This window comes from Emys orbicularis, chromosome 2 (genome assembly GCF_028017835.1).
Source record: "Emys orbicularis isolate rEmyOrb1 chromosome 2, rEmyOrb1.hap1, whole genome shotgun sequence".
Taxonomy (NCBI): Eukaryota; Metazoa; Chordata; order Testudines; family Emydidae; genus Emys; species Emys orbicularis.
Window position 1 is genome coordinate 26143567 of NC_088684.1, and position 25185 is coordinate 26168751.

Below are 25185 nucleotides of genomic sequence, written 5' to 3' on the forward strand. Positions count from 1 at the left end.
AACTAGGAAATTGTTTGAAAATAATGTAGAATGCTGGCATACAAAGCTTGGTAGGCGTCTGTCCCCTCACACACGAGTAGTGTTTGTGAAATGGGAAGGACAAGAAGAGAGGGCAAAGGCAAAGCCCACAATGAACAGATACCAGTGAAACGCTGAGAAAGCAATGGGAGTGCATGCTGAGGAATTCACATGAAGAAAGAAGCGGTGGTAGCAGTTGGCAACAATTGTGGCACATAGCGTTGTGCTCCACTTCCATTCCAGCAGAGGTTTGTTGGAGCTATGAGAAATACTCAGGAACGGTTTCCTGCCTCAGCTGAAGGGGCATTCCATGGCTCCCGATTGCAGAAGCAATGCACTGGAAATGTTTTGTCATCTGAGAACATGGAAGCAAAAGGTTTCCACAGGATTACAACGAATCAGACATGCACCATGTCAGCAGTTTTGGAAGGAGAGCTCTTTTGTAGCTGTGTTTGAGGGTGCGGGGGAAGGGAGGAGGTTGCTGATGCTGTTGAGATTTACTGAAGAGGAAGTAAATATAAAGGGGATAGATTGTGCCTACACTATAAACGTACGTCGGTATAACTGTGTTGCTCAGGGGTGTGAAAAATCCACACCCCTGAGCAGTGCAGTTATACCAACCTAACACCAGGTGTAGACAGCACTATGTTGACAGGAGGGCTTCTCCCATTGATATAGCTACCGCCTCTTGCGACTGGAGAAGCTCGTCACTGAAGCGCTACAGTCGATACAGGGCTGCGCTGCTGCAGCGTTTTCAGTGTAGACCTACCCTCAGGCACAGCCTGGACTAAGGAGTGGTACAGAACTGTACTGGCCCTGGTAGAGCACTGGGATAAGCCCTGCTCACTAGTGAGCAGAGAGAGCAAGTCCACAGCTATGGGGTGCTGCCTGCTCCCATCCTACAAAGGGGACTGGAGGGAGCATGCTCTGCCTCCTCCCCAGCCAGCGTGGGGCACGATGTGCCTCGTAGCAGAGTCGGGGGAGAGTTGTCCCCTGTGTGCAGGGACTGAAATTCTGCCTAACAGTGGGAGCGTCACACAAGGCTAGCAGAAAGCCTCCGCTGTGAACCCACGCCAGGGCCAGGCACTGTCTGGTCAAAGTGACCTTAGGAATTGCATATGAGAGAGTGAAATGGGTAACAAGAAAATGTATGGGTCCATTAGAACAAGCCACGCAGGGCTGGGTAAGAAGACAAACGTGACCTTGTACGTAACTTACGTTGGCTTTTTACAGTGAAATGTGAGGCTGCTATCAGAGGAGTAGCAGCTAAATTTCATATGGCTGGAGTCCTCAGAAAATCAGAGAGAGAGAGTTGATAGCTGAATAAATTTAGGTCTATGATAGCAACACTTAGAGGCGCCATTGTGCTTGGTGCTGTATTAACAAATCATGAGAGGTTTCAGAGTAGCAGCCGTGTTAGTCTGTATCCGCAAAAAGAACAGGAGTACTTGTGGCACCTTAGAGACTAACAAATTTATTAGAGCATAAGCTTTCGTGGGCGACAGTCCCTCGCCCAAGAGCTTACAGCCTAAATAGAAAAGACAAAGGGCAGCAGGAGTAACAGAGTCACAGAGAGGTGAAGCAACTTGGCCAAGTTCACACAACAGGTTAGTGGCAGAGCTGGAAATTGAATCTGGGTCTCCGAACTCCTAGCCCTGTTCACCAGATCTGCTGGAATTCAGTACAGAGTTAAGTGAAAGGCAACATGTCCAGGATGGGAGGGTGGACCAGAATGCGCTTGCTTGTCTCCTTACAGTCAAATTATCTTTAACAATGTAGAAAAAAATTTGTAAAGCCCCTCTTGAACTCCTCTCTTTTCTAAGGAAATACGAGTTCATTGCATTGTGTGAAAAGTATTACAGAGGAGAACAATTGCTTGTCATGAAGCAATTAAGTTTTGTGTCCCGGTGGTGTAATGCCCTCCAAATCGGGTCTGGAATCTATATACATGTTTTAAGAGGGGGCAAGGAGGCTGCCATCCGAGTCAGATTTAATGTATTTCAAGTAATAAAAGCCACATAGTTCCCATGAACTTGTAAACTAGCTGTTCATATTTTCAGCATTACCTCTTTAAGAGCAATCTTAGCAATCTCTGGCTCTGGATATCGCAGTCATTACAGAGTGACTTCAGAAATGTTAGTCAGATTATGACACCGACTTCCTGCTTGCTGAGTAATCAGTCTGTCCCCTGGTTTGTGGTAAATTCTCTGTTTGCTAACACACCCTGTTCCTTTCCCACATAGCTGTACATTACATGGGGTTTTGTTTAAAAAAAAAAAAAAAAAAAATCTAGACAAATACAGCAAAATGCCCCAAAGTCTGTTGAATCTTGAGGATTTTTTTTAACAATTATTGTTTATGCACGCCTAATGGGGAAATGGTTTGACAAGAGTCTGCTTTGTGCTACAATATCTGGCCACGTGCCCGTTTATATGCTTTCTGAGACTGTATGCAAGCAGACAGCATTGAAAAATGAGGAGGGGGTATTGTGGGGAAACAAGTCAGTCAGACTTAATAAATCAGGGAGATTCAGTAAGATTCCATTTGAATTGACTCTGTGCCAGCCGTACGCTATACATCATACATCTGGGTTGAAGCTGACGTTTTAATGGTTTTATTAGTTTAGGAAGAATACTTTTATTGTGTGTGTCTTCAATTATATTAAGTACTGCGTGAAGTTCTGATGAGCTTATATTGCCTTCCTGTATATATTACGCTGTGTGCCTTCTATCCAAGATCCTAACAGTAATCTGGTGGAATCCTCTTAAATAAGGAGCTGTTAAATTAATAAAGCTGTTAATCACATAAAAAAAATCTTGTGTGGAAATGCCAAATCAGAGCATAAAGGTTTTGAATTCGGAGAGTCTTGTAGGGGTAGGTAAAATGGCTGCTTACATTACAAAGATCCATTTCAAATGATGATTTTACACACCGTTCACTATCATCATTTTAAAAAAAAGAACAGGAGTATTTGTGGCACTCTAAGGTGCCACAAGTACTCCTGGTTTTTTTGCGGATACAGACTAACACGGCTGCTACTCTGAAACCTATCCTTTTTTTAGGCATTCTCCATGCTCCACAATCACTTAGACTGCACTTTTCATCTGCATTCGTAATCCTCTCAGAACCTCTGTGTACTAGTATTGTGATCCCCTTTACACAGATGGAGAGGTTAAGTGACTTGCCCATGGCCTCTTAGAAAGTCAGTATCAGAACTGGGATTTGATTCTGGGGTGGCATTTCTGTGCTTAGTTCTTGAGACTGTGATTCTGTATTTTTCTGTAGACTAAATATAAATTATGGGGTGAAATTTTCAAAAGTGACTTCGGTACTCAAGAGCCTATGGCTTAGGGGTTGTCTACACCTACAGTGCTGCAGCTGCACTGGTGCAGGTCTGCCTCTTTAGCGCTAAGTGAAGATGCTACCTATGCTGACGAGAGCTTCTCCCGCTGGCATAGGTTCACAACTTCCCTGAGAGGTGGTAGCTATGTTGATGGGAGAAGCCCTCCCATCAACATAGCACTGTCTACACTGGGAGTTCGGTCAGGATAACTGCATCGCTCCGGGGTGTGAATTTTCCACACCCCAGAGCGACATAATTATACCGACAGAAGTTTGTAGTGTAGACCAGGGCTTATTGAATTCAGTGGAACCTAAGTTCCTAAATCACTTAGATGTTTGTGAAAATGTTACCCTATATCTTGTACTGTTTAGGCTATCATGGATGGGGGGGAAATACCACTAGCCAGGAAACTTTGCTACAGCAATTGCTTCCAAATGTTGATGCTATCACACTTTAAAAGATAGACAATAGGGCCTAAAAGTTAGTGATAGGTAACTCCTAGTGAAAAATAATAATTGACAATGGGGTTTTGTATATAATTAGCCATTTCTGCCTGTCCCTACAGGTAAATTGATCTCTGATTACTACTGATCATGGTTATAATATAATTTGTAACTAGGTTAGGTGTAAATGCATCTGTGTTTGGCTGTACCTGTATTTTTAGCAAACAGGGTCATAGTCAGACAGTTCAGTGACAGAGTGGATATAATTTTCATTTCTTTTTTAGGGGGGAAATGTTCACTATGGCTCAGCCTTTCAGCACAGGATACTCCTGTTTTAAGTTCCTGTTTCCTTTCAAATGCAATACTTATACATTTCAGGAAGTAGTCATGATGCTATTCTGTTGGTCTAGTGAGGTTTTGTACCTGTCAGACTCAGTGTTACCAGTAACCAGGAATTGCAATGGAACCAGTTAAAGAAAATAAAAAAAACCTAGTGACTAGATGTGTAAGGGCAAAGCCGTTCTGTGGAAAATATATGGAAATCACAGCTTCAGGGCCCAATTCTGCCATTGATTATATGTACACACAGTTCTCATTAGAATCAGTTGTAGCTGGGTTCATGTAATCAGTAGCTGAACATGAAACCTTAGTATCTTTCCTTGGAACATTTTGTATTGACCAAAATCTAATTTTTCACTAGCAAAGTGTAAAACTTATAGCCCCTCTGGTTATAAAGAGCAAACGTACGCACAGATTGTGTGCTTGAGATTGCAGCAAGAGAGACTGAAACAATAGCACTAAAAAGATTTTAACCATACACACCCAGTCACGTTCACCTTAATGGGGAGTTAATTTTAGTGCCTCAATGACAGCTGTTTCTGTCTACCTTAGAGTTTGTACTGGTTCCCATCAGTGCTAACATTGCTGAGTTCTATGCTGCTGAACCAATTACATCCTGATTGTTTTGCTGCACATTCAGATCCACTAATCTGGACTGATGAGCTGCAGCTTTTGTCTCGTGAATGGCTGGCAACGATATTAATACTAGTAGCTGCATCAGTGGCTGAATGTTTGGTCTTGTCTCCCTGGAATCCCTAGTCTTGGCTCTGTTTCAGAGAGGCAGTCACATCAGAATGTTAGGCTCAGAAGATCTCTCTTTAGCTAACAAGGTGTGTCAGATGGAAACTTTAAAAATAAACTCTCAAAGTAACTTCAGGGCTTCACTTCAATCCACTATTGTGGGCCATCTTGTGTGTTTAAAATATATCAGGCTTAGAAGGGTCAGCAGAACAACTTTCTGAACTCAAACGTGTCCTAGGTTGGGCTTGATAGTGACCTGAAAGGTGTTGCCATCTGTTAGCTATTTGATGGCCTCAAGCCACTTCTGAGTGGAGAGGAATCCCATGTTGCACAGAATATACCCAGTACCGGCACCCTTGCTGGCAATCTCAATTCAGGCCAGCAACTGAATGAGTATGGTGACCAAAGTGCCTTCCGATGCCTAGAATATTCCTGTAGCACTCCCGACTTGACACTTTTCTATTTTAAATGTAGTTAGTTCACCAACACAGCTGGACATACCTGGCACGCTCTGATGTCCCTTCGATTGCTCTTTCTGGACCATATAATCCATCTGCCATGAAAGTAGTTAAATCTGGAATAGCTCTGTCTGATTTTTTTGTTGTTTGAATCTGAGGACTCATGCCAATAAAAAAAACCAAAAACAAAACCCTCAAACACCCACACACAAACTCGGTGCCCTGTGCCAGCTCTTTTAAGTCAAGTAAACCAAAAATCTTGAAATACCCTTATAAAGTTAAGAATCACAGTTTTGCCCATGTACACAGTGAGAAATCAACAAGAATAAGTGATGTTGACCTCAGACCCCAGGCAGAAGGAATATCTTTAATCTCATGTTGTACTGGATTCTTAATCTCCCTTACATTGCTATGTCTCATTTGCACATATTTCCCTGTGTATATACAGATAGGGGATTTATTCAAATATTAATCACTCTGACTGATGGTGGAGATTTGTGCATCTGACAAGTTGACATTCCAGCTATGCAAGTCTCAAAATTTACAGAGAGACAGCCATTACAGACAGCCCTATCCAAAGTGCCTTTTTAAAGGGAATATGTGGTAGAAAAACTTGACATTTTAGACAAGAGTTTGCCAACTTTTTGTTTAAATAAAAGTATGGGGGGAGTGTGGGTCTTTGGCATGTTCATTATATTTTCTTGTGTGTTGACATCTCAGATTTTGTTAGATGCTAATTAAGGTTTTAAAATCCAATTGGTATTAGATTGCCAAAAGTTGTTAGGATTGCCTTGGGGACAAGTGACGTTTGAGTCTCACTTTCTATTTTTGTACAGAACGTTATCTACTGCATTACATTTATGAGTAGCCAAAAATGGCTTAATTGATTATCTTGTAGGACTGGCAATAAATGATGTACCTCTCTGTTGTCAGGACGAATCGCGTTGCTGGCTGACTTTCTGTTTCCTCCAGCCTGTGTTATGGCGTATGAAAGAAAAGACTGGGGTTTGGTTTTCTGATCATTTTGCGATAGCACATCTTTTATTTAATCCCACTTTGATTCGTAACTGGTCACTCTAGCCTAATTTCAGGATGTACTGTGAAAATTGCAAATATAGTATGGTGGGTCTGCACAGGAGATTCTGGGCAAGATTCTATACCCCGCTGAAGTCCACTTTATGACCCTGTAGCAGCATGAAGGAGATGAAAAGAGCTCTCTGAAAATTCACCCAGCACAAGGGTGGTACAGGGAACTGTAGCGGACCTTATACCAAATTCCTGCACAGCCTCTGGTGTGCATGTGTGCCAAGGGAGTGCTGTGTGGCCGGAAAGGGCATGGAGGATGCAAAGTGGCGAGTGGCTGGAGTGCTTTGCATTGGAGGCTACTCTGACTTCCTCAGTGGTCCACATTGGCCCCTAGAGCAGCCAAGAATATGGAAGGTGCAGGGGGTAGCTTAAAGCCACCTTTTTGTCTTCCTCTTCTCCTGGACTATTCCTTCTCTGATAAAGATATTTTATTCTGGCTCTCAATTTAAGAGTTTGTTCCCCTGTTCCAGAAACCATCGTAGGAAACCTGTTCTGAGTGTAATCTACACTGTGATCTTCAGACCCCACCACTCTGTGTCAGAGAAAAGATATTAACAGAGTTAAAAGCTAAAATACAATATCCACTGCATTGTGAGACGTGACTGTATAAGCCTCCTATGTAAACAGTAAGCACCAATTTGTAAAGCTCCATGGTTAAATGGTGCAGATTAATTTTTTCCAAATGTCAAATGTCTGTATTTAAATTTAATATGTACGTTAAGAATCTTTTCTCCCCTTTGTTAGCCTTTGATTTGTAATAGGAATCTCTCCCATGGAGTCAGCTAGAATTACTACTACTTGTAATATCCTTATTTCTAAGAAACCTTCTAGGAGCTGGGAAAAGGTTTGTTCCCTAACCAGGATATACTCCCCCACCCACCCTCAGACTGCATCCCAACCTTAACAAAGGCCTTTCAGCTGGCATTCGGTGAAGTCTCTGCAGAATATATTTCTTAGTTGACAGGATCATGTTCAGATGAAAGCATTATGGGCACTTCTGACACAGAAGAACTGTCTGTACATTGTCTGTCTGTACAGCAAAAGCAGGTCTTGGCTAACAGCACAAACCTCGTGTGCTTCTTCATCTTTCTTCCCCGCTCATTATTTCAGTTGTCTCTCTTCGGCAGGGCCTGTATGCTTTTTGTTGTAACACAGGCATAAAAGCAAAAGCTCTGCCCTTTGTCTCTCTTGCGTTCTCTCCCTCTCCGGGTCCAGAGTGCATCTAAGAAATGTTCCCCAACCTGGCTCTGTAATGCTATTGTTTTAACTTGGACACTGTGATTTAATGACTTAATTATTTGAAACATTGACAGACCCATCAAGAGACTTGGATGCTCTGATCATATGGATTTCCAATCATGTCTGACTGGAAATCAGATGCTAAAACAGGAACTCCAGTGATAGGAGATACTGCGGTAATAGGCTTCTTTAGAAATGCAGATTGAGGGACAGACTCTCCCCAGGGGAGACCTGTCAAATTAATGATGGCAAGACCATCTCCTACGTTTCCACAATGTGCGCATATGCACCTTAAATACATGTGCATGACTTACCTCCTCCCAGGCCTGCATTCTATTGCTGATTTTGCCTGTAATTCACATAGTTACCAAAATGAAGTCATACTCTTTCTAAATCTCATGGGAAAGTCCGAATCCTTGGTTTTATAGGCCATTTAGACTAGAGGAGCTTGAGGGGTATTCAGGGTGCAGTTGCACTGTGGATGATGATTGGAAAAAATGTAAACGGTGTCTTTAGTTGTATGTAGTTGTCCTCCCTCTATCTTTGTGGTTCACTCTTTTATTCCCAGGAATAAAATAAATAAATATAATAATTTAAAAAAATTATGCAGTGTCATACGTAACAGGTACAACATATAAAGCAAGTGATTAACATTTTTTTTTCACTGCCACCATGTCTCTGACAAGTGAAACTTTTTTAAAAATTACTTTATGCAAATAAATTAGGAAGACTAACCCCAGGAGGATTATTCTTTTGCTAGGCCTTTACCCTAAAAGTATTTACCTTTGTGCATGACTCTAGACATGTTAATAGACCCATGGGACTGCAGTGTAAAGATATTTATGTGCAGAAGTATTTGCAGGATTAGGTCCTTAGTGAAAAGTTTGCATTGAAAGTGCTGCTATTCATTGCTATGTAGCTAAGAAAGGAGGGCGATGGAGTTGGGGAAACCCTTTACAAAGCCACTGAAATCTAAACATAGCTTTTGTTGTAGGATCCAAATAAAAAGACTATTTAAAAAAGAAATAAGACAGTGAAACTGAACCAACTTGTAAACACTCCCCAAGGTTTCAGTCTCATCGCAAAAAAAGCTTCATTCTTCTAGTTTATATGATGCCAGCTGAACCCCGAGATGTATTTGACAGCCTTGTAATTCTCCTACCAATCATTTATTCTCTGTTTACATTTATATGTTATGACCTCGTTCCCTGGGCTGTTGAAGATAAATGTCCTATCAAAACTAAACCCATTGTACATGCCCTCTCTGGGTAACGTTTAGCATTTGGAAGTGGGACACTATATTTTTCTTGGCTGTACCATGGTTATAACTCATGAGAACCAGGCTTATCCTTAGAGGATATGAAGTTTCCACCCTCATGAATGAGCAGTAGCATTTCATAGTCCCACATTATTTATTTCCCTTATTAGTTTTTAGTTGTAATAAAATAAACAAAACCGTACAGAACCATAACTTAGTGCTGACAGGCTGAGAAGCCTGGCTGGGTTCTCCGTTAATGGCCTTCGTATTTCTCAGAACTCTTCCCCCCCCCCCCCCCCACTTTATCAATTGAGGGAGAATAGCTGGAGGTGGAGTCTTTCTGAGGGTTCTAATAGAAACTGAGGCAGCAGCTGTATATGTGGTTTCTGGAGAATAGCTCTGAGCCATAGAGCGAGAGCTGTGTAAACAGAATAACCCAGAGATGATCTCACTAGGTGAAGTGGTTTCATATGTCTAAAGGTTTTGCTCAACATGTTCATGGAAGATAATTTGAGGGAGATGGCTCTGTTGGTTATTCTCTGAAGCACATGCTAATTTTGATCAGACAACAGCAGTAGTTTAGTTAGAAGAAGTGGGTTGTAGCCCACGAAAGCTTATGCTCTAATAAATTTGTTAGTCTCTAAGGTGCCACAAGTACTCCTGTTATTTTTAGTTAGAGTAGATATTAGGGGTTTGACTCTAATGAACATGGCTATGGTGTGTGCAGCTAGCTTTGGGCTGCTAAGGCCAGGAGTAGTGGTATATCATTTTCATAAGGTCACAAGAGATTATGATTGTATTTGTCTTGAGTTTATAACATTTTAATGGACAGTCTGCTCCTGGCAGTAGAAATAAGATCTAGGGGAAGGATTTATGGGTTTGTTCCAGTGCTGTATATATTAATGGAGACAAAGGCATTTAAAAACAAATATATGGAATATTTTATAAATAAATACTCCAGTATTATAAATTGTAAACATGTATTCACTAGTGTATGTGTTACAGAGAATACACTTAGAAAGTTTCTTCTGGGGCTAGAGAAAATAAAAGTTCTGGAGATATTCCCTATACTTAAAAATGGTGACTATCACTGGAGCTGGTAATATTTCAAGGATCAGAAGGAACTTTTTAAGTTTATCCACTAAAGGTGTATATATAGTGAGATTTACGTATAAATAAGTATAGGTATCAGGAGTGAGCATTTTGTGTGTGTGTGTGTGTGTGTGCGCGCGCACGCTCACGCACATATACCCATACAAATATGTGTGCATGAGTATATACACATTTATAAATATAGTGTTAACTATAAATTGCAGGTATAACTCTAAACCACATGGCTTAAAAATATCTTCAATTCTGTGCTGCGAGCTGGATGAAAGAAGTAGCATAATGTGCTTAGCCCCAGACACTACTTAAGTTCTGGGATTTTGGCACATTCATTAATAAAGAGATCCTTTTTTGCCATTGTTTTCAATCACCTTTAGTCTCATGGAGAATTCAGAAAAATCCACAAATAATTGGTAAGGGTGTGCAATCTATAAAATCTTCTACAATGAACTGAATATCATGAATTTGATGTTTTGAACAATAAAAATGGGAAGAACATGACCTATAAATAGTTTTAATGATTAGTATTTCATATATTTTTCTGAAGGATCCTAAAATTCTTGTAATTTAGCAGTCTCTCACACAAAGTCTTCGCATCTCTATTTACCCATTACTGAAATGCAGCCACCTCTAGGAAGAAAAAATATCCGCTGTTTAACAGCTTGCAACCATATGGATTCCTTACCAGAACAAATGAAGTTGAGTGCAGCGTCCAATTGAAACAATGGTGGGAACTTTCTGTAGGCATAATGTCAATACCTGGGTTGAAATTTGCCTGGAATACTGGAAATAATTTGGTTTTCTGCAAAGGGATCTTCACTGACCACGTGACTCTCCCGGAATACAAGTAAAGAAAAGGGAATATGCAGAAATATGAGATAGAGATGAGTCTAAGATGCAAAATCCAGATGTGGATTTCAAACTGGACAATTTTTGGTTTAAAAAAAAAAGTTGTGAAATATTTTCCACTTTTGATTCCAACTGGCTCTTGCCCAGGCCCTTTTTCTAATATAAGCTATGTAAGGAAAGTGCTTGTTCTAGTTCATCTAGTATTATATAAAAATCTATATGAAATTATTAATAAACTAAGGGGAAATGATAGTAAAGACTGTAGGAGCATGAACCCCCCGAACTGGCCTCTCTTCCATTGAGTTATCCATTCTAGGAGAAGGATATTTCATGTTTTTTCACTGGTTTTTTTCCTGATTCTTCACTTGTGGATTTTTTTTTTGGACTGCTCTCTGAGCTTCTTATTTTCTCTCTTCCCTGTTTTTATACTTGCAATGTATTGTGAGCCTGACATACAGCATCACCACCGATAACCTGAAAACAAATTGCCTCCGTAAACTGAATCACGCCAGCCCTATGAATATCCCCGGCATCTATTGCTATTAATGACTTTTTTTGTTCAGTCCCCCAGACACTGGTCTTAACATCCCTGCTTAGACATGACTCACAGGATCGACATTCAAGCATGAATGACAAATTAGTTTATCACAAATATATGAAAAAAGAAATGAGGTGCGACGGGTTTGAGGCTAGATAGGCATCTAAAAAGCAAGTGTGACCTTGTGTAGTGTGCGTGCCAAGCTGTGTAAGAAAGTGCTAATGCTTCCTGTCCATGAGGGAAATGGTCTTTTTGGTTCCCTGGGCACCTGACTTCTTTAGATGCAAATGCTGAATAGCTGGTAAGTTCTGACCCACTTCTATTTACAACTATTCCAGCCACTCCCAAGGAAATATTTTAGGGAGCAGGGAAAGGAAGAGACCAAAAAACTCATGAGGCTCAGGGTTTTTCTCCCTCCCCCTTTCCCCCTTTTCAATTTTTTCACCTTTCTTTCAGACAACAGGTTTCATAAAAGACGTGAGGGGGAAATGTTTTGTCCATCAGTGTTCTATTTATAGAAGCTTAAGGGCCATTCCATACCAGAGAAAGAGAAAGGAAGTGCTCATCCCATTTTTAACATACCTGTTTTCTGCCCTTCCTCCTCAACAGCTTAACAGTCACAAAAGGAGTCAAGCACGGTTGACCTCCTCACCCACCATGTTCTTCAGTTGCAGAATGGTCTGGGGCTGTCTCCATTGGACTGACACCAGTAGTCCTAAGTTTTCTCCTCTCCTAGTCTTTCCTGCCTTCCATGCTTGAACAACCATCTGCTCCTCATCTTGGTCAGTATTAGAATAGTTCTGGTGGCTAGCAACTCCACATCCTTGCCAATGTAGTGCCATGATCCAGAGGAGAACCTTACTACTAGGGTCATAGATAGCAAGTTCTCTGGGGCAAGGACTGTTTCTTGTTATATGTGTGCACAGTCACTAGCATGATATGGCCTTGATAGGTCCTTTAATATTCTTCATGATACAAATAATAATAATTGATAACCTTCCATAATTGAAATTCTACTTGGCATTGAGGTCTGTGCCCTCTGTCAACCCCTCATCTTTATCACCAGCATTTGTCTTCTGCAAGGCTCAAGTAAGTATCATTATCCCCATTTTGCAGATGGGGAAACTGAAGAACAGAGGTAAAATGATTTGCCCACGGTCACCCAACAGGGCAAGGAATAGAATGCAGGTCTCCTGAGTCCCAGTCCGTTAGGCTCCACTACAACATCACCCCCTAACCCAGCCATCTATTTGTGTCATCTACATGGTACATCTTGCCTTTCAGACATTAAATTCTTGGGGCAGGATTGCTCATGTATTATATGTTTGTACAATGTCTAGCACAATGGTACCCAACCTGACTGTGGCCTTTAGGCTCTACGGCAGTATACACATTAAATAATAATATATTTACATACACATTTCATCATTGTCAATGAGTAAGTTACAAAGTGCAATGCCAGTACTCTTTCATTGGGTTTTTATCATAACAGGTATTGGAAGAGATTAATAAGCACAATAGGACTATTACTCTGCAACCATCACAGTGTGTAAAAAGTTCTTAATTCTTCTTTTAATTGTTTATTGCAACATCAATTCGTCATCTCATACTGTAAAGCTTTGTGCAGCATGGACTTGTTTCTCTGTGTGTCTTAAATTTATACTGGGAACTATTACCCCCTTTCTCAATCCTGTTGGACAGGACTGTACTCGCATGGTTAGATCTCCTATCTATTCTACCTGTTTAGGCCTGCACTGACAATTATTTTTTCTCTGAAGTGCATGATATAACCCATGAGGCCAATGTGAGGTCACTGTGAGCCGTACAACACAGTAATTACTGGCAAATGCTGATTGCCTTTGTGCTCAGATGATTTGAGAGGATGTTGCATGAAGGTGTAAACAGATAATTTCCTTTTAGCTTCTGTTAGCAATGCAACCAAAGGGAATCCCACTCATTTAGCATCATTCCAGTTCACTTTGCAGCAGCGTTGTCAGCCAAGAAATACCCTGGTGAGCTTGTGGTCAGAAGCAGCGTAGAGAGATTTCTTTCCTAAGTAGCACAAGAGCAAAGCTCTCCCATCCCCAAAGAAAATTACTCTTGTTTTATACTTTCTTTGCTAATGGCTAGCTGTGGAGTTTCTTGTTACATAGTTATGGTGCTGGGAAGTGAAAGCTTTAAAGTAAATTGCCAGATTTCTTTTACATTAGTTCACAGAAATTAAAATTAATACATCTCTTCAAACAGAGGGATTTTCCTCTTTCGCCCTACCCCCTTTCCCTCTGCTCAGTTATAAAGCAAGACCAGGGGAATTGCAAGAAAAGAGAGTGATTCAGAGAGGGTGGAGAATGTAATTGCTAAAGGCTTCGAGTTTGGACAGCACATGAAAGTTTGAGGGAGATGTTCATATTCTTGCCAAGCGCAGCTGAAGTCATACCAAAATGGATTATTGTCTTCAATGGGGAAATCTCGTTGATTGCAGGTTAGGGTATTCATTTTTTATATCGATTTAAGTGGAGTTCTACTCAGCAATTTTTGTGGGAAAATCTTTTTTTTTTTTTTTTTTAAGTGTGTGTGTGTGTGTGGTTGATATAGTAGAATGTCTTTCATTCATTCTATGTGGGGAGAGCCATTGTGCCAATTTTAGCACATTAGCAGGCATTGTTTACTTCTGGTTTTGTCCTTCTCATTCTACTCCTGGATGCATCCCCTTGACCCTGACAGCATCTAATGCAGTTTTTGCTGCCAGCCAAACAGAGCCATGTTTCAAGACAAGGTTAATAAGAATTCTGGAGTTTGATCTCCACCACATTGTGCTCAAGTCAGATTCAACTGTGTTGCCAAAAAAGGGGGGCAAGAACGGGGAGAAAGGGGAAAAAAAAAGAGTACATGGGAGTTAAGGTTGGCCTTTTAAAAACAAACAAACACACACACACACACACTCACACTAATCAGCAGCGTTACCGGTGTCTGAGATCACATTCACCTCTCCTCCCCACCCCCGTTTAAAAAATAGTCATCCTGCCCAGACATGAACTTTTGAACTGGGCATGATACTAGTCCTCAGTGAGGAAGGTATTTGTTTTCATGCTCTCATATCTCAAAAATACCTGAAATGACTAGCATCAATTTTTTTAAAACTCACATTTGGATTGAAACCAAATATCGAAAGAAATGCTGAGACATTTGTAGAGAATGAAAGAAATTACTTCTAATGGAAAGCCCTTCTCATCCTGCACAGAGCAGTTTTCAGGACTGGGATCTTTATCAGTATAATGTCCCAATTATACTGTCCAAGTTCAGTGTCTGGCAACCTGTTTTTAAATACCACCCTCATCAGGGCCACCTGTTATGGCTGTACAGCCCACAGGATTATAGAGGTATGGACCACCAGTTGCTGAGGTCATTTTGTCTGAAAGAGGCCCATAATTTCATTTTTCACGGTCTTTCCCCTGTTGTCTTCTGCACATTTTGTTTCATGCTTAAATAGATGCAGGTGCCATTATTTGGATGATGATAGCTTTTGTGATTTCCAGAAAGCCCCATAGGATTTTTATTTTTGGGGGGTTAGGGAGAGTGGCGGCTGTTGATTTTTAAAACGTAAATAACCCATCTGCCCTCTCCCAAAAAGAAAAATAATCCTTGATTAAAAGTTTTAATTTGCATGGTCAGTTTCAGCTATAAATTGGGTCACCCTTATTTTAGTTACTCATATATTCATGTCATTTCCCCAAACTCTATTGCTAAGTAAGGAGAGGCATCCTTTACCTTTAAATGTATAAAGGAAGACGATGGCTTAGCCAGGCATCTTGGATAATGAATGTGTGTGTGGCAGCCTCTCTGGGCTCTGGAGACTGGTATCAGAATTACTGTGACCTGCAAATGCACTCTAGATTTTAAAACACCTCCAGTAGGCGAGAGGAGGAAACATTTGCAGTGATGGAATTATCGGTCCCATTACCACCCAGGTGTCAAGGAAATGAAGCTTTTCCATTACAAGATCACAGTAAATCACATGGGGGAGTGGGGGAGGGGATGACAGCCTCGTTAGCATGGGCAAAGTTACTGTAATTTATGTATAAATATTTCTCTGTGTCAAGGTGTTGGATCATTCAGCTACCCTGAAATGGCTTCTCTCACACACACACACACACACACACACACACACACACACACACACACACACACACACACACACACACACACACACACTCTCTCTCTCTCTCTATTGTTGGCTTTCAAACTTGCTTGAAACCAGCAACCAGCTTTTCCTGTTCCTCTTTGGTTTTGTTTGAATAAGATCAGGGTGCCACTGTAGTCCGTTGGGGGGAATGCCCCCCGGGGTCTGTGGGTGGCCAGTCCGCCTCACTACGTCTCTCGGTGGTCGCCTGGCGTGGGGAATCAGCGGGGCAGCGGGACACGTCAGCACGGGTCCGTGATCAGGGCCGAACGACAAACACAGTTACAGAGCCCAGCCCCTGGTGAGGGCAGGGCAGCAAAGAGTCTGTGGACTCAGGCCTGCACTCAGGCCAAGCCGCAAAACAGTCAGGCCTCCTAGCTCTGGGGGAGGGCTGACAAGCTCAGGCTTCTTGCCTGAGAGGGGGGAGGCTGCCACCCATGGATTGGTGTGGTGGGGGGGGACGGGGACGCAGGCCCACCCACTCCATTGCGGCCTGGCCCAGAGCCCTAGCAGTGGCAGAGCGGTCTGCCACTGGGTCAGCGGGGATCCTGACCGCAATATGCTGACTCACTGGCAGGGTTGCAGCCAGACAGGGTTCGGCTACCCCAGGCCACTTCCCAACTCCCCCTCCAGGTGTACCTGGCTCTGGAGAGCGCCGTCCTGGTCGTCGGTGAAGAAGGCCTCGGTCAGTGCTTGCAGCGCCTCAGTGTACGGGTCTGCGGCAGCCTCCCAGCTCGGGAGCTCACAGGAGGCATTGGGCTCCTCCGGCGGTTGGGCCCCAGCTGAGTTCTCCGTCCCACCTTTTGTATGTCCAGTCCCGCCCACTGACTTCCAGCGGGAGGGTTGAGCGTAGCGTGGCGTGGCTCTGCCCACCAGGGTTCAGTGAGGGGACCCTCCCCCTCCAGGTTTGTGGGCGGCCAATCTGCCTCATTACAGCCACATACACAGGCCCTAAGTCCAGCTATGTCCAGGGTGATAAATAATGTCTTCTGTGGCATGATCCATGCTTCTGTGGCACAACCCCTTTGCATACAATGTGCAGAAAATGTTTGTGTAACCTCATATTGGCCTGAAAAATAAATGTACAAGGTACACAATTTGCTGCCTCTTTATTTGACCAATAAATAAATTGTCCTACACAATTTCCTCTCCTTCAGGTGCTGCATAGCAAGTTGAGAAAGAAAAAAATATGGCTGTAACTCCACTCTCCCATTTCTTGTCTGCTACAGCAGAGTGTCACAGCTGTACTTGGCTACACTGTGCCTAATGCTTTGCAGATTACATTATGTCTCACATGATTACAGGCTGTGCCATCAGTTTCCATAAATTCTCAATATCTTCCTTCTGGGAAGGAATTTTTTTTATGATTAGGCTTGGCTTTAGAAACGAGTGACCATTTCAGTGCTTCCCTGTGGCCATATTGTTCCCTGACTGATGAAGGAGCTGATGGTTGTCAGGTTGGATTGTGTGCCCAGATTAACCCATTCAGGTTTACCTGCCTCCATGTGTCCAAGTCCAGATTTGTTTTAGGAAATTTTATTTTTTCGGTTCCCTCTTAAAGTTTTTGTTTTCCTGGAAAGATCTTGAACTGCTGCTCATCACGGTAGTAATTACTGATGGGGTGGGCACCAAAGTGCTCATTTGATTCAGAGCACTGAACAAGCACAGCAGAGCAAGCTTCCCTACACTACCTGAATACTGTGCTACAGACTTGTTTTGGCAGGGCTGCCTCTGGAAGGGAATCCATTTACGTTTCAACCTTTCCCTCTCTTATTAGATCTCAAAGAAGAGTACCAGTGCAGTGTCCTTTGTGATTTTAAAATGAGTTTTGTAATAGCGGATGTTTTTCTTAAAGCCTCAGCTTCTGGACTCCTGTGATTACATGAGAATCTTGGATCTTATTTTATTAAAAAAACAAAACAACCCCTCCCTATAAATATTCTGGCCCTCATGGTTGCAGAGAAATGCTTGGAAACATGACCTCCAAGAGCTCAGAAACTAGAAGAAAATAATAAAATTTTGAATTAGTTTTATCTTTTGGATCAATCTCATGATTCTGCCAGGCTGACAATTATTTGACAAATCTGCAGTGCCTCTTTGGGAGAAGAAGTGTTATTCTTCTCTCATCCACCTACCCACCCTCCTAGCTACTGGTGGTGGCTGAGAGACTTCATTACATAGGGTACGTCTTCCTTACTGCTAGAGGTGTAATTTCCAGATCACGTAGAGGTACACACGCTAGCTGTGATTGCTATTTTAGAGTGCTAGCTCAGTGTAGCCACGGCAGCTTGGATGGTGGCTAGAGGCCCAAATATGTACCTAGGATCTCAGACAGGATTGTAATTGAGGGGGCTAGCCTGAGCCGCTGCAGCTACCTACTAGTTTAAGCACATTAGCTCAATCAAAGCTAGTGTGTGTACATTTACCTAAGCTGGAAAATACACCTCCAGCTGTAATATTGTCATACCCATATAAGGTAAAGTACACCAACCACAACATCCATTTTTCAGGCCTTCTCCACAGTGAATAACTCCAATACTTTCCTCTGCTGCTGCTTGAGAGAGTAAAATTGACTTGATTCTTGTCAGTTTCGCTGCTGCACACAGGTTCTGATTAGCATCTGTGATAATTGACAAGTCCTTTTCTCTCTTGTAAGTTGGGAAAGCTCTGAGCTGGAAGGCACTGAAGCTGTTTGTAAACTCAGGAAGATGGTGCTGCATTGGATATGTTCAGTTCAGGTTTTCTTTGCAACGATAAGGACTGGGATTTTTTATTTTGGATGGAAGCTCAGATTCTGCAGAAGTTGATGGCACTCACCCAGGAAGGCTTCTGGCTCACCAGGAGGGAGGGAATTTTTCAATCTTTGTTAATTAATAATAATAATTAGTATTAGTATTTAGTTAATATAGTACAATATCACTTTTAACAATACCTAATTTGTTAAGTGTCCGATTCACTTATCCAAGCTAGGGGGCTGTTGTTTAGGCAGAGAGTGGACTTCTAAGACATACTCAAACTCTGATTGACTGGAATGCCTTGTCTCTGTTCTCTGTGTTTTCCTTTCTTCTACATGGCCAGTAGACCACACCTCAGACTGCAGCAAGGAGAGCAAGAAGGAATGCAATTCAAGCTTTGCATGCAGGTTGGGAGCACACTGTAAGCTTCCCATTTTTTTCCCCCTCCTGTGATAAATTTCCCACTCACTGGACCATCCTCTTCAAACACCTGTTTTTCAGGCCGTGGGTAAAGAAAAGTCTCAGAAGGCAGTGGCTGTGAGCTACAGAGGTCTTTGTGCAGGTCAGAGTGCGCATCCTGAGGGTTCCCTTATCTTCATGCCAACTTTATCTTGGCTCCACACACAAGCCTCTTTGGATTCGCAGACCTAGACAAAACCAGACTGCAACTCTCTAAATTATAACAACTCCTTCTTTGGATTATAGCTCTGGCTCTGGAATTAAGTCCAGTGTTAGAGATTTCCATGGGGAAGGTAGAAGATTCTAGTAGGTGAAATGGCTTTGAAGCCTTTTTGCTTTCACTTGTAGATTGGCTTGTAAAATACTAATTATACCATGTTCTTCTATGAATCCTTTTGTCCAAGGATTTCTAAGCCCTTCACAAACATGAATGAATTAAGCCTCGCAACAACCCTGTGAGAGGTAGGTAGGTAGCTATACCCATTGTACAGATGGGAAAAGGTAAATTGACTTTTAGCTCACACACAACAAGTTAATGGCAGAGCTAAGAATAGAATGCAGGAGTCATGACTCCAGTCCACATCCTCTGATAACTACAAAATACTTGAGTAAGCAGCCTTGGATAGTCTATGGCTTTGTCCTGACAGGCAAAAAGGTGTGTTTTTCAATAATGCTAAACTTACTTGACCAAGCTAACATGATTATAAAGGGTGTATTTTTCACCTGTCAAGAGATATCCTAAAAGACTAGTAGCTCTCGGTGTCCATTATGGAATGTTAGTAGCTTGTCCTTCATTTCCCTCTGAAAGTCCAAACCTGTGAGTATGCTTTCTGGCATCTAGCAGGAAAGATAGGGTATTTTGACAATAACCTGCACTGTACATGAAACATTTGAGCTGTTTTCTCTTTCATTTAGCCTCAGTTCTTTTTTGAGCACAGCAGGGAAAAAACATAATTAGTTTTGGACAGCGTAGGCTGGAGGTGTTACCTAAAAACCCTACTCCAACTCCATCTGAAATTGAGCAATTCTGAAGACCTAGCTATATAATATCTCCCATTTTGCTGGAGGGCCACAAATAGACTTTCTAAGCCTACCCCAGCCATTTTGATCTGAACCTTTTATGTGAGGCTTACTACAAGCCTACAGATATTCCAGTTAGAACTCGTTTTGTCATCACCTTTATCAGCTTCACGAAAAAGGAGCATTTAGAGGAGAGGGGGGATTCAATGTATGAGTTTTGAAAGGCTTTTTTGTGTAAGTTGACCGACTATGGGTTGAAAGCACAGGCTCAAGGCCCCACAGGCCGGATATTCCTATTCTTTTGATGACCTTTAAGAGGCCAAGCAGGATTTTAAGGCTTGTCTGGGAGCAAGACTCCCATCATGCTTTGCAGTTAAGATAGAGATGTCTAACGAAGAATGGAATTTTATTGTGCGGTAACCCTTAAACTATTTTGAAAGTTATTGTAAGATATATTTTTATCATACACTAATTGCAAGATATATAATAGATGAAATTATCCAAAAGAAAGCATAATAACTGGCTCTCTGGATATGGGGAAAGCAGTGGATGTGATATATCTTGACTTTAGCAAAGCTCTTCATACGGTCTCCCACAAGGTTCAACCAGGGCTAGTGCAGAGTCCTGCACTTAGAACGGAAGAATCCCATGCACCCCTACAGACTGGGGACTGACTGGCGAAGCAGCAGTTCTGTAGAAAAGGACCTGGGGATTACAGTGGACAAGAAGCTGGATGTGAGTCAGCAGTGTGCCCTTGTTGCCAAGAAGGCTAATGGCATGTTGGGCTGCATTAATAGGAGCATTGCCGGCCGATCCAGGGAAGTGATTTATTCCCCTCTATTCGGCACTGGTAAGGCCACATTTGGAGTGCTGCATCCAGTTTGGGCCCCCCCCACTACAGAAAGAATGTGGACAAATTGGAGAGAGTCCAGTGGAGAGCAACGAAAATGATCAGGGGCTGGGGCACATGACTTACGAGGAGAGGCTGAGGGAACTGGGCTTGGTTAGTCTGCAGAAGAGAAGAGCGAGGGGGGATTGGGTATAATTGCCCCTAAATCATAAGGGAAGTAAGACTATTGGCAGGCTGGACGCAAGCTGTCAGAAACTACAGGGAAGGTCTTCCACAGCTGTTGGTAATGTATGCCTCCTTGTATGAGCTGTCTTTACTAAGTGTTTGATTAATAAATCCAATCAAAGCTGACTTACCCAAGGTCTGTTGTCATTAAACTAATCCGAACTAGAGAGAAACCTCTCAGTAAACATTTAAGCATGATTAAAATTTCTACCAATTATTGATTGTCAAACTATTGATTATTGATGGTTGATTATGAATACTTTGAATGCCGCCTTCAAACAGAGAGCCAGTGTGGAGATGAACCACAGGATATGGAAAAATATTTTGTGGTGTCTTTAATGGCAGAGAGGTATTGTTTTTACTCCACATATTGGATCAGAAAAAGCAGATATACACTAGATTCTAATATTCCTGTGTGATTTCTCCTTAGTAAACATAACATTATAAAAATAATGCTTGAATTACCTTCTCTCTCAGCATCTGGAAAAACATTGGTTTGTTAGGTAGTTAATATCTGAGTTCTTTAAAAATGAAATAGCTTTGGTTTGTTATAGGTAGGCTTGGAAGGGCTTAGGTTTTTATGGGTAAATATTGGTAAACATGGACTTAACCATATGCACACAACCCAATGAAAAATATATCCATTGATAATTAGAGATTGGTAAAGTAAGCCTATTTATAGGTTTTCATTTTAGCCTCTGAACAAACAAACAGGGATCTGAGTTAAAATTAAGAGAACACCACATGTGCTCAACTATAAGGGTAGCTGCTTTTTAAAGTTCCATTTGCCCTTCATGGGATTCAAGCCAGTGTTCCTCCAGTCAGTGCCTGTTTAACAGGTGTATGTTTACAGCAAGGCTCTTGAGGGAATGGGGAAGGGAGGTTGTGGTGTCATCAAAATTCAGCTTTCTGAAGTCTGGAGAAAAAGACTTTGCAACCAGTTGTAGAGTTTTTAAAGGGAATTCTTTGGGGATGGAAACAAACAGTTCTTCTTTACATTTCACAGGCATGAAACAAAATACAGTGTTGCAACAATGGACAGTTTCTGGAGGGGTTTTAATAATGGTGTGTTGTTGTTTTTTTCTCTTTAGTTTCCTAACCTGCAGGATAAATACATATGAAACCTCCCAAGTTGATTAAGTTCTTTTTAAGAAATTCTAAACTGTGTTTAAAAAAGTGCAACTAGACCCAGTGATGAAACGAATGGGGGAACTGAGGCACAGCAAAGCTAAATAACCTGCCCAAAGTCACACAGGAAATTCATGGCAGAGCCAGGAATAGAACTCATGTCTTTAACTACAAGACTTTTTTCCTCTCAGTTGTGCACTAACCCGTTTCTTAATATCCCTGGCAGCTTTTGATAGTTGTTTATCAAAAGGGCTGTTATTTAATTGAGCCTTATCATAAATTAAGAACACAGATTTTTTTTTTCATCCATTTTCTTTATGATCTGGATTTGCAGTGAACTGAAAAGACTGAGTTTTTCTGGAAATGGTTGAGTAGATTCCAAAATATGGTTTCATATTAGCCTCTTTCAAGAGAGAGTATTTTTTGGCTCCCATATAAGCTGTAAGCTTGCTGTAGGTAAACAAAAAAATGTTCTAGAAATGTATTAAAATATTCAAAAACTAGTTATCAAATGGTTAGGGGTCTTCACAACTCCACAAAAAGAGGATAATTGAGAGTTATGTTTAAAACTGAAGGCTCAATGCCTCACTGTGCCTAGACTGCTGCTGCAGAATATACTGCATAAGGTCAGATTTTCAGTGTGCCTCTAAAAATGTGACCTCAGCAGCAGGCTTTGTGAATAAACAGGAGTTAGACATGCAAAATAGCCAATTTATGCATGCAAATATCTGTGCACACATGCAAATGCAGGCACCCATAAATATTGCATTTGCAGTAGGCTACAGTACAGAATATTAAAGGCATGTTAATGAGTTTTAAGAGAATTTTAAATGCCAGGTCTAATTTCCTGAAAATAATGAAACAATTATAAGAGCTGATGAATAAAAATCTGTATTTAGGCAATTTTTAAAAAATAAATATTTGGTTCTGCAGACTGTCTGCTTGAGACACTGAACTTCAGACCATCTTGACCTTAAAGCTAGGAGTTTAGAAATTTGATTTTACTCACTCTTCTGCCACATGCTCACTATGCAACCTTGGGCAAGTTTCTTAATCTCTCTATGCTTCAATTTTCCCATCTGTTCACAAATAAATAAATAATGCCTAGTCTCTCATGTAGTGCTTTTCATCAGTGGATCTCAAAGTGCTTTACAAAGGAGAATGGTATTGTCACCCCCATTTTACAGATGAAGAAACTGAAGCACAGAGGCGAAGTGACATGGCCGTAGTTGCCCAACAGGACAGTAGCAGAGCTGGAAATAGAACCCAGCGGTCTTCTATCCCAGTCAAATCCTCTATACTAGTCTGAATTCTTTAATATTTATAAAACACTTTGAGAGCCTCAGACAAGATCATACAAAGCAGTTGAAGTACAAAATGTTTTTGTTGTTTATTAACAGCAAAGGAGCAACAGCAAAATCAATATACCGATGTCTAGTAAAAACTATGAGACAGTAGAGTTGTGCTCAGCCAATAGCCAAACTCCAATTAATGATTCATTCTATTTTTTAATCATTTTTATTATTTGCAAGCAAAAACCCTTAGTCCGTGCTATTTAAATTATTGGAAAAAATGTCATTTTAAAATTCTAAGTTCTCTCTGAGTTTTGGAACTACAAAAGAGCATTTGAAATCAGTAAATGTCTCTTTAAGTGTTCCAATACGTTTAATTGAAATACAGATGTTCTACAGACTTTTTTTTACTGTTGATCTGGGCTAAGGTGTATAGAAATCTAGAGGAAAATTTTACAAACTGTGCAAATAAGGGTTTGTAACTGGATATACTGGCAGACGCTTAAGTAAAATGTTTGTCAGCCATTCATATTGTCAGAAGGAAACTTGAATCTGGCTGAATCTAATTATGTACAATTTATGCCAGGGTTAGTCCTGTGCTGGTGTTTGATATCTGTTTCTAAGGGGAAGAGTTAAAGCTGGAGTACACTGTCATTGATATGGCATTGCCTTTGACAAGAACAAGGAGGTTTATCTCAAGTATAATACCAGACACTGTCTATGCCAGGGGTGGCCAGACTACGGCCTGGGGGCTGCATCTGGCCCTTCAGACATTTTAATCCGGCCTTCGAGCTCCGGCTGGGGAGCAGGGTCCAGGACTTGCCTCACTCCGACACTCCAGCCAGGGAGTGGGGTCAGGGGCTTGCCCCACTCTGCACATGCTGTAGCTCCGCACAGCTCCTGGAAGCAACGGCATGTCCCCCCTCCGGCTCCTACACATAAGGGCAGCCAGGAGGCTCCAGACGCTGCCCTTGCCCCAAGCACCGCCTCCACAGGTCCGATTGGCTGGGAACTGTGGCCAATGGGAGCTGCCTGGTCGCACCTCCATGGGCCTAGTAATGTGGCTTCAATTCAGTACACGGTCAAGGACCCCAAGCCCTTCTCCTCCTGTTCATGTGTGTGTATCTTAAGTTACTGCGCTTCACAGGATTTTTGATCAGCCTGGAAAAGTGGCTCTCAAACTTTTCCCATACTGTGACCCTGTGTGCTACCAGAAATTTTTTTTTGGGACCGCCCTTCCTGCCCCCCCATCCCATATGTTTTGGCACATGCCCACCCCCATCAAGCCATTAAGAAGGGGACCCCTTGAAACCCATTCATACCTCAGGTTGAGAACCCCTGGTCTAAAATACTAATGCTTTCTGAGGATAGGGTGATGAAGACTCAGTAGAATTATATTAAAATAGATGAACCTGCGATGCCCAATCTTTCTCATACTCTCCCTCTCTCTCTGATTTATTTGTTGAAAGATCCCAGCACTATTTTCACACATATACACTCCTTTTTATTTTATTTTATTTTCCATCGTAGAGCCTTCTTCATTTTTTGGCTAAAATGTAGTCGCTAAGTTTTGTTGGTGTTGCAGTCTCAAGTTGCAGCAGCCTCATAAAAAAACTGAAAAAGCTGTAGAGCGGGAGGGGCTTATCCAATCTCTCTCTTCTGTGAAATCAGCCTTAACCAAACTCCTTCATCGCTGTTAGTTAAGCTTTTAGTAAACACGAGCCCTCTGCTCCCACTCCTTATTACAAAGTGACTGTTAGCTGGAAACTTCTCTCAGAGATCTGATGAGCCAGGCCCAAACTGCCTGAAGGTATCCAAATGAGGAATAAGTCAGAATGCTTTGTTCTTTAATTAATAAAAAATTAACCTTCGGTCAT

At 41.7% G+C, this 25185-nt stretch overlaps 1 protein-coding gene across 1 annotated transcript in view; it reads left to right on the forward strand.

Annotated features, from left to right (window-relative positions):
* The window catches only part of EXT1 (exostosin glycosyltransferase 1), a 245032-nt gene that overhangs the window by 127109 nt on the left and 92738 nt on the right, over positions 1-25185 (forward strand). The gene's annotated exons all lie outside the window — the stretch shown is intronic.